The 13,871-nt window shown below is 40.1% G+C and overlaps 2 protein-coding genes across 12 annotated transcripts in view; one reads left to right on the top strand and one right to left on the bottom strand.

Annotated features, from left to right (window-relative positions):
• fitm2 (fat storage inducing transmembrane protein 2) overlaps positions 1-9,140 on the bottom strand; it is a 150,269-nt gene extending 141,129 nt beyond the window's left edge. For 2 of the 10 annotated variants that reach the window (XM_059980568.1, XM_059980570.1), the window contains exon 1: positions 8,759-9,059. The gene's annotated coding sequence lies outside the window, so the exon portion shown is untranslated. Of the gene's footprint in view, positions 1-8,152; positions 8,212-8,758 lie in introns of all 10 variants that reach the window. The other 8 variants (XR_009514088.1, XR_009514086.1, XM_059980567.1 and 5 more) reach the window with 8 other exon arrangements.
• The window catches only part of hnf4a (hepatocyte nuclear factor 4, alpha), a 141,574-nt gene that overhangs the window by 55,943 nt on the left and 71,760 nt on the right, over positions 1-13,871 (top strand). The window contains exon 1 of one of the 2 annotated variants that reach the window (XM_059980565.1): positions 7,167-7,524. The exons of the other annotated variant lie outside the window; for it this stretch is intronic. The gene's annotated coding sequence lies outside the window, so the exon portion shown is untranslated. Of the gene's footprint in view, positions 1-7,166; positions 7,525-13,871 lie in introns of those variants that run through there. 2 annotated transcript variants of the gene reach the window in all.

Below are 13,871 nucleotides of genomic sequence, written 5' to 3'. Positions count from 1 at the left end.
CTGCTTCCTTAATACTATCTGCACCTCCGCCTATCTTTGTATCATCCTCAAACCTGGCCACAATTCTGTCATCGAGCTCATTAACATATAATGTGAGAAGTAGCAGACCCAGAGTGACCCCTGCAGAACACTACTAGTCGCTGGCAGCCAGCAAGAAAAGGCCTCATTTATTTCCACTCTTTGTCTTCTGCTTTTCAGCCAATCATCTGTCCATGCTAGTATCTTTTCCGTAATACCAGCTTATCTTGTTTTGCAGCCTCATGTGTGGCACCTTGTCAAAGACCTTCTAAAAATCCACTCACTCTCCTTTATCTGTCGTGTCTGTTATTTTCTCAAAGAATTCCAACATTCCAGATTTGTTTGGCAAGATTTCCCCTTATCGTGTGTTCCTAAGTGCTCTGAAACCACTGTTGATGCTGTCTAGATTAGTTCCGTGAAAGTACCTACATTGGTATTTTTATGCATGGAAAATCCCATACATCACATTCCTTACTTCCCAATGTGCATTTCCAAACATTAAGTCTCACAGTTAAAAGCAGGAAGTACTGGAAACACTCAGCAAGTCAAGCAGCATCTATGGAAAGAAAAACAATTCAAATTTGATGCTTGGGATCCTTCTCTGATTTTCAGTTATGCCTTGTAATTGGAAGTGTCATTTCATAAAGTTATGCCGTTTGATTTCACAATTGCTGACCCATAAACAGAAATTAGATGACCCTCCTACCTAAAAATTACCAGTCTACTACCTATCAGAATCCTGTAAATGTTATTCTAAACCCAAAGGATTCAGCAGAAGATCAGACACTAAATGGTATACATAACAGTATTTGAAGAATATAGTGGAATGTTTGAAAAATTTTACCTATTTAAAGTATCACCTATATATGCTTTACAATAAATACCTATTAAATCAGAGGCATGATATGATCTACATGAGTGGGAAATATTTAAAAATACAAAGAAAAGGATTAAAGTCAAAAAACACATTTTAACTGATCAGCATGGGCAACCGTGTGATTTCCTGAAATATTCTGTAAATTTTAATGCTTGTGTCTCATTCTATTTTCTCAAAGATGAATCCATTCACAAGATATATGCTACCTGAAATATAATTAACTGGCAGTAAAATAAATTGAAATGCAGACTATTCTTTGATTTTGCATTGCTTTTGCATTCCTGTGTTTTAGCAACTTAACACCTAGAATCGGTCAGTTATTTGTTCGATATGAATAGATAAACCTACTCAGTTAACAAGATTGAACCATAATAATAAGCTTAAAGATTAGGTATAAACTATATCTTTTAAATATAAAATTATGCACCTCAAAGATCAGGGAATAGTGTTTAAGTTAATCAAAACTTTTCACTGAAATCCCAAACTTGTATGGTTTAGGCTTATTTGGGCTAGTTAATGGTGCCTTCAAGTTTGGATTAATTTATGGGCTCAAGCCCTGTTCCAGCACTTCATTATATGAACTAAGTCATCACTTAAGAGTGTTAGTTCATTGTGCAGGGCCTATCGGCGGCAGCAACTGAGCTCGACGAAGGAGTGCTTCTCACAAGTCAGAGTCGCTGATTTAAAACGAGAGCTTCGTGGGTGTTAGTCCATTGTGTGGAGCCTATCAGCGGCGGCAACTGAGCTCGACAAAATAAATGAAAGTACAGAAGGGATAGGCAGAGCAGGCATTATCAGAAGTAGACCAGTGGCGAGAGTAGAAGTGACAGGCTTTTGCTCATTCAGGCTTTGGCGAAGTAAGTTGGTAAGTGGACATGGTTTTTGGTTTTTCTTTGCATTTTTTTGAGAAATAGTGAGCATGTTGGTAGGGTTAGTGTTTTGCTCTGGGTGTCGGATGTGGGAGTCCTGGGAATCTTCCAGTCTTCCAGATGGCCACATCTGCACCAAGTGCACAGAGATGCAGCTCCTGAGAGACTGTTTTAGGGATCTGGAGCTACGTCTCGATAACCTACAGCTTACTGGGGAGAATGAACAGAGACAGCGAGGAGTTACAGGGGGCTAGTCACCCCGAGGCTGCAGGAGGGGGTGATGGTCAGGGAAGTGAGGGAAAGAGCTCAGATAATAGAGAGCACCCCTGTGGCCATTCCCCCTCAGTAATCATTACCTTGTTTTGGATGCGGTTGAGGGGGTTGACCTGACAGAGGACGACCACAGCGATTGGGTCTCTGGTTCTGAATCTGGTTCCATGGTGCAGAAGAGAAAGAGGAAGATGAGGAATGCAGTAGTCATAGGGGATTCCATAGTGAGGGGAACAGACAGGAGGTTCTGTCAGCCTGATAGAGATACCCACATGGTATGTTGCCTCCCAGGTGCCAGGGTGTGGGATGTCTTGGATTGTGTGCAGAGTATTCTGAAGGGAGAGGGTGAATAGCCAGAAGTCTTGGTACATGTTGGTACCAATGACATAGGTAGAAAAAGGGAGGAGGTCCTGAAGAGAGAATTCAGAGAGTTAGGTAGGAAGCTGAAAGGCAGGACCTCTAGGCTAATAACCTCAGGATTGCTGCCTGTGCCATGTGCTAGCGAGTGCAAGAATAGCATGATCAGGCGCATGAACGTGTGGCTGAGAGACTGGTGTAGGGGGCAGGGATTCAGATTCCTGGATCATTGGGGCCTCTTTGGGGGAGGTATGACCTGTACAAAAAGGATGGGTTACATCTGAACCCAAAGGGGTCCAATATCCTAGCAGGAACATTTAATAGAGCTGTTAAGGAGCATTTAAACTAATTTGGCAGTGGGTTGGGAAATCGGAGTAATATGGCTGAGGAAGGGGAAAATAGAAATAAATCATAGATATCGTGCAGCAGAGGTTATAGAAAAAACAGGCAGGAGATGAGGCTTAATCAAAGCCAGCAGCATAAATTACAGGGCAATAGAGGTGTGGTGCAGTTAAAACAGAAAGCAACAAATACTGGACTGAGAGGGTTGTACTTGAATGCATGCAGCATAAGGAATAAAATAGACGATCTTGAAATTCATCTACAGATTGGCAAATATGACTTTGTGGCCATCTCTGAAACTTGGCTAAAGGAGGGCTGACATTGGGAGCTGAATGTCTAAGGATATATGGTATATTGGAAAGATAGGTTAGTAGGCAGAGGCAGTGGTGTGGCTCTGTGTATAAGAAATAGTATTAAATCATTGGACAGAGATGACATAGGATTGGAAGGTGTTAAGTTAAGAAATGGCAAGGGTAAAAGGACCCTAATGGTAGTTGTATACAGGCCTCCAAACAGCAGCCGGGATGTGGATTACAAATTACAACAGGAGATAGAAAAGGCATGTCAGAAAGGCAATGTCATGATAATCATTGGGGATTTTAACATGAAAGTGGATTGGGAAAATTAGGTCAGTACTGGACCTCAGAGGAGATAATCCGTAGGTGATAAGAGAGCTTCAGGTTAAGGAACCCTTAGGAGACAGTGATCACAATATGATTAAGTTCACATTGAAATTTTAGAGGGAAAAAATTAAATCCAATGTGTCGGTATTTCAATGGAATAAAGGAAATTACAATGGCATGAGAGGGAAACTGGCCAAAGTTGACTGGAAAGGGACACTAGCAGGAAGGACAGCAGAGCAGCAATGGCTGGAGTTTCTGAGAAAAATGAGGGAAGCGCAAGACAGATATATTCCAAATAAGAAGAAATTTTCAAAGGGAAGAAGGACACTACCATGGCTGACAAGTGAAGTCAGAGCCAAGGTAAAAGCAAAAGAGAGGGCATACAAGGAAGCCAAAGCTAGCGGGAATCTAGAGATTTGGGAAGCTTTTAAAAACTTATAGAAGGAAACTAAGAAGGTCATTCAGAAGGAAAAGATGAATTATGAGAGGAAGCTAGTGACTAATATCAAAGAAGATACTAAAAGCTTTTTTAAGTATATAAAGGGTAAAAGAGAGTAGAGGGTAGATATAGGACCAATAGAAAATGATGCTGGAAATATTGTAATGAGAGATGCAGAAATGGCAGGGGAACTGGATGTGTATTTTGCTTCAGTCTTCACAGTGGAAGACATCTGCAGTATACTGGACATTCAACAGTGTCAGGGAAATGAAGTTTGTGCAGTGAATATTATGACTGAGAAGGTGCTCAGGAAGCTTAATGGTCTGAGGGTGGGTAAATCTCCTGGACCTGATGGAATGCACCTTCAGGTTCTGAAGGAAATAGGCAGAGAGATAGCAGAGGCATTAATGATGATCCTTCAAGAATCCATAGATTCTGGCATGATACCAGATGACTGGAAAACTGCAAATGTTACTGCGCTGTTTAAGGAGGGTGGGAGGCAGCAGAAAGAAAACTATGGACCTGTTAGCCTGACATCAGTGGTTGGGAAATTTGTTGATGTTACAAAGATAGGTTGAGGAGCCGATAGTGTTAAGGAAACAGAGAGCCTGCAGAGAGACTTAAATAGTTTAGGGGAATGGGCAAAGAAGTGGCAAATGAAATACAATGTTGGAAAGTGTATCGTCATTCACTTTGGTGGAAGAAATAAATGGTCAGACTGTACTTAGGTGGAGAGAGAATTCAAAATGCAGAGATGCAAAGGGACTTGGGAGTCCTTGTGCAAGATACCCTAAAGGTTACCCTCCAGGTTGAGTTGGTGGTGAAGAAGGCAAATGCAATGCTGGCATTCATTTCTAGAGGTATAGAATATAAGAGCAGGGATGTGATGTTGAGGCTCTATAAGGCACCCATGAGACCACACTTGGAGTATTGTGTGTAGTTTTGGGGTCCTTATTTTAAAAAGGATATACCGAAATTGGAGAGGGTTCAGAGAAGATGCACGAGAATGATTCCAGGAATGAGAAGATTACCATTTGAGGAATGTCTGGCAGTTCTTGAGCTGTTTTCCCTGGAGTTCAGGAGAATGAGGTCGGGATCTCATAGAAACATTCCGTATGTTAAAAGGCCTGAACAGATTAGATATGACAAATTTATTTCCCATGGTAGAGGATTCTAGGACAAGAGGGCACAATTTCAGGATTGAAGGACATCCTTTTAGAACTGAGATGCGGAGAAATTACTTTAGTCAGAAGGTGGTAAATCTGTGGAATTTGTTGCCACGAGCAGCTGTGGAGGCCAAGTCATTGGGTGTATTTAAGGCAGAGATGGATAGGCTCTTGATTGCCAGGGCATCAAAGGGTATGGGGTGAAAGCAGGGGAGTGGGGATAACTGGAAGAATTGGATCAGCACATGATTGAATGACAGATTGAATTGTCATGTTTTGCCCATTTATGCAGCACTGACACTGACATTGTTAGTCAATGCAATATGTCCTATTCTCATCTGATCCTTTTCTTTCATGACATACAGGTAGAATGAGGACATTCAGCCTATAAAGTCAATGTTGACTCTCAGAGCACCTCCATCAAGTCTCTTCCCCTAATTAATTCCCTCCTGCTCTCTCTCACCCATTCCCATCCACTCCACCCTGATTCGCCTAATACTCCCCAACACCATGGGTATTTCACTTTGGGTTAAGACAGTTTTCAACTTCACAGCACTGTTTACTTTCCTGGAGTTATGCAAATTAGCTTTTAGGCTCAAGACATCCAAAAAATATTTTGGATCACATCTAAATTTTAAGATTAAATTTTTAGTTTGTGGTCAACCTCAGCAATCTATTACTTTCCAAGTAATGTCAACAGAATATTGAAAACAGTATAAAAGTTGAAAATGCCATCAGAATGATTTTGATGACTTTGAAAGGGTGGTATTTCAAAAATGAAGTACAAACTGTAGTATGGAATGCAATATATTTCTTAAATGATAACTGTACAGGAATTTATACTGCTTTATATGATTGAACCATACTCATTGAATAAAGTACAAATGTCAACAACCCAGTAGGTACTGTAGTGTAGTTCTAGATTTGAAGATTTCAATCTGTATTTTTTAATTTAGATAAACAGGGATCAGAAACTTCCCTTCAGACTCTCACAGCTACCTGGACTATTCCTCTTCCCACCCTGTCTCTTGCAAAAATGCTATCCCCTTCTCATAATTCCTCTGTCTCCGCCGCAACTGCTCTCAGGATGAGGCTTTTCATTCCAGGACGAAGGAGATGTCTTCCTTTTTTAAACAAAGGGGCTTCCCTCCTTCCACCATCAACTCTGCTCTCAAACGCATCACACATTTCCCACACATCTGCCCTCACCCCATCCACCCACTGCCCACTCAGGATAGGGTTCCCCTTGCCCTCACCTACCACCCCACCAGCCTCCGGATCCAACGTATAATTCTCCGTAACTTCCACCACCTCCAATGGGATCCCACTACCAAGCATATCTTTCCCTCCCTCCCTTTCTGCGTTCCACAGGGATCACTCCCTACGTGACTCCCTTGTCCACTCATCCCCCCCATCCCTTCCCACCAATCTCCCTCCTGGCACTTATCCTTGTAAACGGAACAAGTGCTACAGCTGCCCTTACACTTCCTCCCTCACCACCATTCAGGGCCCCAGACAGTCCTTCCAGGTGAGGCCACACTTCACCTGTGAGTCGGCTGGTGTGGTATACTGCATCCGGTGCTCCCGATGTGGCCTTTTATATATTGGTGAGACCTGACGCAGACTGGGAGACCGTTTCACTGAACACCTGCCAGAGAAAGCAGGATCTCCCGGTGGCCACACATTTTAATTCCACGTCCCATTCCCATTCTGATATGTCTATCCATGGCCTCCTCTACTGTCAAGATGAATCCAAACTCAGTTTGGAGGAACAACACCTTATATACTGTCTGGGTAGCCTCCAACCTGATGGCATGAACATTGACTTCTCTAACTTCCATTAATGCCTCTCCTCCCCTTCTTACCCCATTCCTGATATATTTAGTTTTTTTCCTTTCTTTTCCCCCTCCCTTTTTTCTCTCTGCCTATCACTCTGCCTGTTCTCCATCTTCCTCTGGTGCTCCCCTCCCCCATTCTTTCTCTCTAGGCCTCCCATCCCATGATCCTTTCCCTTCTCTAGCTCTGTATCCCTTTTCCCAATCACCTTTCTGGCTCTCAGCTTCATCCCACCCCCTCCGGTCTTCTCCTATCATTTCACATTTTCCCCTCCCCCTCCTACTTTCAAAACTCTTCCATCTTTCCTTTCAGTTAGTCCTGACGAAAGGTCTCAGCCTGAAATGTCGACAGCGCTTCTCCTTATAGATGCTGCTTGACCTGCTGCATTCCACCAGCATTTTTTGTGTGTTATCAGAAACTTTCTCTGATTTTGCTCTAAATTGAAGACAATTATAAACCCAGTCTTCCACTACATTTAGGTTGTACTCCAGAAGTTTTCAAGCTTCAGCCATAGAAACCTACCCATTCCATTGGGCATTGGTGCACTGTGGAATTCAAATAGTATCTGCTTCCAAGAGATACAAGCAACTTCGATTCAAAATGTTAATACTAATACAGCTGCAGTCAGGCAGTTGGATAAACAATACAGCATAGAAGATTAAGCATTGCTTTCCCAATGGAGAGGTACTCTTAAAAGGGACTAACATAGAAATGCGACCACAATGATGTAAGTCTGAATCTTTGATAAATATGTTGTAAGTCAGAACTTTCAATGCCACAATGAAGAAAGTTTGAAACTTCAATTATCTATGGTATATTGGAGGTTACAGATTTATCCCTTAAACCAATACCAATACCAATGCCAACTGCACGATAGTAATTCAATATTCTCATTTCCTGAAGTACTATTGTCTTGAAAACTTCATCTGCACTGGACAATGGAATTAATGTTACAATATTTGCATTTAAGTTGTTTTGCATATATTGAAAACACTAAATAACTCAATCCGTGCAAACAAATCAATGCTTTTTGTTCTCATTTGCCTCATTGGTGTTCTGTAATTCCATCCTTGACCCTTCACTTAGATTTCTCAAGAGAATTATTTCACCATTAGTACTTGGGAAAATATGTTGTTAATATTTTTTTTATCCTGAGAATGATTGCTACTAGCAGAGTTCTGGGAAATAGGTTTATGAGCTTTATGATTGCTGTTGTAAAAGTTAATCAGTGAAAGGATAATTTTGGTAAAATCTTTTTTGAGTGGCACACAATATTTCTCTTGTTAGTTCTATTAATTTGACTTGCATAATTATTGCAAGAAAAATAATTGAAGCATTTCATATAAGACCCCTACCGAGATTTTACCAAGATGCTTGCCAAGGTTTTACCTTTTCTTGAGTTTGAGGCAGCTTACTGAAAAGCAAAACACATTTTCACAGAAAATAGTACTGTCTCAATTTACGTTTCCCTTCTACTTTGCATTACAATGCAAGTTCCTAAATAAATAACTAAAATCATTCTAGCAGCAGAACAGTAAAGATTATTACACTGCAGAGCCAAAATTATTGTGAAAACAGTAATTCCTTTCGCTTAATGAGTGGTTGAAGTAAATGGAGTTGACGCACTCTGTCAGATTGCTGGATAATTGAATTCTTCTTTTATTTTAAGTTCATTGGTGTTAAGAAAAGTTATAAGGATATTGTTGCTGAATGTCCAGGGGTTACAGAGTTCTGCATCTACTCCTATCTACATTTACGCTGTTCATATTCAACCCAGAATCAGTGCAAGATGAACACTCCTTCCTGTTATCAGTTAACCACGTGAAGTGTTTGTTCCACAAAATAAACCACACATCACATTCATACACAGCGGGCTGTTTGTGTTTTCAACAAAACCAATAAGGCTGCCAAGAGAAAGAGCACATTCTTTAAAGAGTTGAAAACAATTTTTTAAAATGTACCTGTTATATGAAGAGCCGGGAACTGTTTCCCAGTCCTATATATTTATTTCCACCAATACTTCGATCAGGTGCATTAGATCCGAGTCTTCAAAAGGTGGTTTAGCAAGTAGCAGTTTCTCTGCTCATCAAAGTTCACCTATAGTACAGGCTGAGAATAAGCATTACAGTGAGTCTTGGAAGTATAAATAGGCTGTTGTTTCATTTGGAGTTTGGTCAGTGGTCGGAGATCCATATACTGAAGTAGACAGGACTTTGTCCACAAACTGGAGTTTGTAATTTCAAAGAGAAAACAGTTACATCAGTCAGTGACAGTGATTGTTGACCTAATTGCTCATGTACTGTTGTTGTCTGACTGTTAAAAATCTAAAAAAAGCAAACATTAATAGTAACAAGAATCTCAAATATGAAGTTATAATTTTATATGGCTCCACAAAATACTGCAGAATACCACAATCTAGAATCTATGAACAAGAGCAGGAGTGGACCACTCCACAACTCAGGTCTTCAATAGATTCCTGACAGAACTGAATGGAATCTCAATTACACACAATAACCTTCCACCCTCTTTCTTAGCAAGAATACCTCCATTTCTGTCCTAAAAATGCTAGAACAACTTGTTTTCATTTCTCTTTCCAGAAGAGAGATCCAAAACTCACAGCCCTCTAAAGCAAAGGTTCCCAACCTGGGATTCACAGACCCCTTGGTTAATGGTAGGGCTCCACGGTATAAAAAAGGTTAGGAATTCCTGCTCTAAAAGAAAGCCTGTGCATCGCACCTCACTGCTAAGTGGGTGACTGCTTAGTTTTAAACTGCCCTCTTGTTTTTGTTTCTCTCACAAGGGTAAATATCTTCTTCCCATCCATTCTCTCAAGAACCATCATGGTCTTGTATTTCCAATCGTGTTACTTCTTATTCTTCTAAATTTCAGCAGATACAAACTTTCTTAATCACTTGCTGTACTTGCATATTAAGCTTTTGCAAGTGATGCGTTAGCACGCGCAGAACCCTCTGTGCCTTGCAACTCTGTAGTCTTTTGCCATTTAGAGAGAATGTTTATTTATATTTTCCAAGACAACATGCTTATTTATGTTTTCCTGGAGAAAATGACAACTTCACATTTTCCATTGTAGGCTATTTATATTTCTTTGTAGACTTCTTATATTCACTCATAACTGACTTTTTGATATTCTGTGGTCTCCTCTGATCTGCCAGTTTTATTTACTCAGTTGTGCATTTTTTCTTTAATTGTGATACTCCTTTAAAGTTTTCAGTTAACCATAGATGGCATAATCTTCCTTTGGATTTTTTTTGCTTCTCATTGGAATCCATCGATTCAAAGTATTCTGAAAAAGCCCCTCAGAACATCTGCCACCGCATTTTGATTGACTAATCCTTCAACATAATTTGCCATATTGCATTAGCTATGTCTGCTTTCATAGCCTTACTATTTTTTGTTTAAGTTTACTGTACTAGTTTGCTTCCATTCTCTAAAGTAAAGACAACATATTTGTTTAATTCATCAGTCTTAACTTTTATCATTTATTTAACAGCAAGTTCAGTGCAGGCTAATTCCTAGTGAGCTCCAGAATGTGATAAAAATCTATTCTGAAAACATTTTATGAATTTTCTGTTCAAGTTATCTATGCTAACATAATATCCTCCATTCTTAATGAAGATTAAAATCCCCCATGATAATTGCTGTACCTGTCTAAAAAGTATACGTTGTTTGTTCATTTATGTTCTGTCATAACATACGGCTGCTGTCTGTGGATGTGCATATCAGTCCTAGAAATACCTTTGTTGTTTCTCATTCCTACCTGAACTAATTCTGTATCCTTGTTTCCTAAACATTGTTCACCAGTCTCACTGACCTGAAAAGTAGTTTTTCCTAGAACTGTTACCAGTTTCAAAATGCTGATTTATATTTAAGTATCCTAAATATATTTGTTAAACAAATCAATGGCAGTTCTGGTGAAGAGCCTCGGCTCAAAAAATTGAGTGTTTATTCATTTCCAAAGATGCTGCCTGACCTGCTGAATTCCTCCAGCTTTTTTTGTGTGTTTTGGTCTGCTTTTCCAGCATTTGTAGAACTCCTTGTGTTAATGGCAGATAATTATGTGGAAAATAGGACTTGTACTTTATCTATCACCTCCGAATGTTCTAAATGCTCAATAACAATGATTATTTCTAAAGAGCAGTCACTGATGTTATGAGGGCAAACACAGCAACAAATTTGCAGATATCAAAATACCAAAGCATTACGCAGCCTGTATGTGAGTAAATAACTAGAAAACATGTTTATGTTTAATTGCCAAGGCAGGAATAACCAGCAGGATTATTATTTTTTTTAAGTACTTAGGAATTTTAAAAATCCTTTAGGTACATGGCAACAGATTCGCAGAGATCAAGGCTATACTTTCCTTCAAATAACTCCATGAGAAGATATACGTACATCTAACTAGTAGATGGGGGCTCAATGTAACTTCAGCAGATAGCAGCTCGGAGTCTACACTCTGCTGACTGATTCAGAACTTTTGGTGTTAAAATTTTACAACTGATGCAAAACAATCCTGTTGAGACTTTTTGGGGAGCAGCAGGAATAGGCAAAACCTATTGTCATTTCTGGTGAAAATCAGTGACCCAGTGCAGATTAGACTGCGTTGCACATCTCTATTTTTGAAGACCGGGGATTTTCCTTGTCTCCCCTTGAAATATCAACCTCAAGATCATTGGTGCTAAAGCCTACAATGTTAGTTCAAATGAAGAATATAAGATGCATTCTCAAAAGATTTAACACTACGATGTATATATTTGTATCAGTGAAACTCTTTACATAGTGGGATGGACAGGAGTTAGGATTAAGGTGTAATAAAAATATGAAAGTTTCTCTCCCATGGGCAGGGTGAAACTGGCATTCCTATTGTATAAGAAGCAGGCACCCTAGAAGCACTGGGTAGCACTGGTGATAGCAACCATGAGTAGTAAAATCACAGGATCATTCACTGACCACACAATCTTTGACCAGTTCCCCAGACATATATTCCGGCAAGAATACCTGAATGAGTGTCCAGGTAGTTATGTAGATACTGCGTTGCTTTTCAAACAAACACCGCATTATAAAAGTTTTATGAAAGAATTATAAAGCACGGTAAAAGTTTAAGTTAAAGCCTCAATAAGAAGCTTGCCTGAGCTTTCAGAAGGGACTTGATCCAGCTATCATAACTACTTCTGTAAGTTCTCCAGAAGCAGCACAACACCCTTAATGATTCTACTGATTACCTTTAAATTTGCTTCACACAAGTCACTGTTCTTGGGATAATCAGATTCCTCCAGAATTACGAAGCAGATAAAAGACCCTTACCTCTAAGAGGAAAACAGATTTATCTAGAGTTAGATAGAGTAAACTACACAGCTGGTATGACTAACATTGCTCTGTGTAGATCTGGAAAGAACAATGCCTGAAAACTGGATTTTTTTTTTTGTTAGTGGAGGTCCGTGACTAAGACAGTATCATAAGGGTTGGTGCTGGGGCCTTTCCCAGATGTGACTCTCTCTAAGAGATATTAAGTCTGCAGATGACATGGTGTTGATAATACAAAGCATGCCATTTAGACTATGAGATAACATAAATAATTTGGTTAATTGCAAATGGAATTTAATCCCGAGAAATATGAGGCGATGCATTTTGGGAAGACTAATAAGACAAGGAAATGCCCAAAAATGGCAAGGCCTAAGGGAGCACTGAGGAACAAATGGATCTTAGTCCATAAGTCCAATGATCCCTGATGATGGCAGCACATAGGCAAGGTAGTTAATAAAGCATATGAGATATTTGGCTTAATATGCCAGGGCACAGAATAAAAAAGCATAAGGGTTATGGTGCAATTTTGTGAAACAGGCCAGATTACAAACAGGACTGGTTGACATCAATATGGGAAGAATATATTCGAACTGGAGGAACTTCCCAAGGATGTTTCCAGGGAAGAGGTTTTTCCATTTACCAGAGTTCAAACCCGGTGCTGTCTGTGTAGTACACACAAAATGCTGAAGGAACTTAGCAGACCAGGCAGCATATGTGGAAAAGAGTAAACCATCAATATTTTGGGCCACGGCTCTTAGTTCCTGGATGCTTGATGCTGCCTGGCCTGCTGGGTTCCTCCAGCATTTTGTGTGCATTGCTTGAAATTCCAGCACCTGCAGATTTTCTGATATTTTGTGCTGTCTGTGTGGTGTTTGCCTGCTCTGAAGACAATGTGGAGTTCTTCCAGATACTCCAATTTCCTCCCAAAAACATGTGAGTCAGTAGGTTAATTATTTACTGTAAATATCTTCCAGAGCACAGACAAGGTAAGATAAAACTGCATTTATCCAGAAAGAATTTATTGTTGCAAGTTGCTCAGTCAGAAATATATACTTTAAAATACAAAATGTAAGCATTGAGGTAAGAAAAAATTCAAAATATGCATTAAAATAATAGTGTAAAATACAGATGTGCAATGAAACCACATATTATATACTTACAGAGGATAAAGGACCTCCTGTGGTGGTCAGTGATGTAGTCAGCGGAATCAGTTTGATCCTAAAGGTGTTCCTCTGTTTGTCCAGTACGTCATGGAGGGGGTGAGAGGGATTGTCCATGTAACACTCTGCTTTCGTCAGCTAGGGAAGACGATCTGCGGCCCTGCCAAACGTGGGAGACTGAAGTGCAAAAACCCCCCAAATCCTCCTGTTTGTGTGGAAGCTGCGTGATTTGTTACCCTGTTACAGATCAGTACCAGAAAATAACAACACTCCACATACAGCTAAAAGATTCAGCTTTATATTTCTTAATTTGACTCAAGGGTTAGTAAAGGAAAAACAAAGAAAAGAAAAGGGCCCATTTTAATGAAACAGTGTAATGTGCACAGGTTGGAGCTCGCAGTTTCCCCATCACCGATCCTTCTTCGATCTCCCTGGGCTTCGTCAAATCCCAGCCCCACTTCAGGTCAACTCCTACAACCACTTCTCCCCAGCATCTTCTCTCTTGCCCCCCAACAAAGCCCTAAGACCAACCTTAGTGTCCCTCACTGGAGAAACTTCCCCTAAATTTCGCCATCCCAAATGGATGGGATAC

Source organism: Hypanus sabinus, chromosome 9 (assembly GCF_030144855.1).
Source record: "Hypanus sabinus isolate sHypSab1 chromosome 9, sHypSab1.hap1, whole genome shotgun sequence".
NCBI lineage: Eukaryota > Metazoa > Chordata > Chondrichthyes > Myliobatiformes > Dasyatidae > Hypanus > Hypanus sabinus.
Note: the sequence above shows the minus strand (reverse complement) of the source record. Positions and strands in the feature narration are given on the sequence as shown.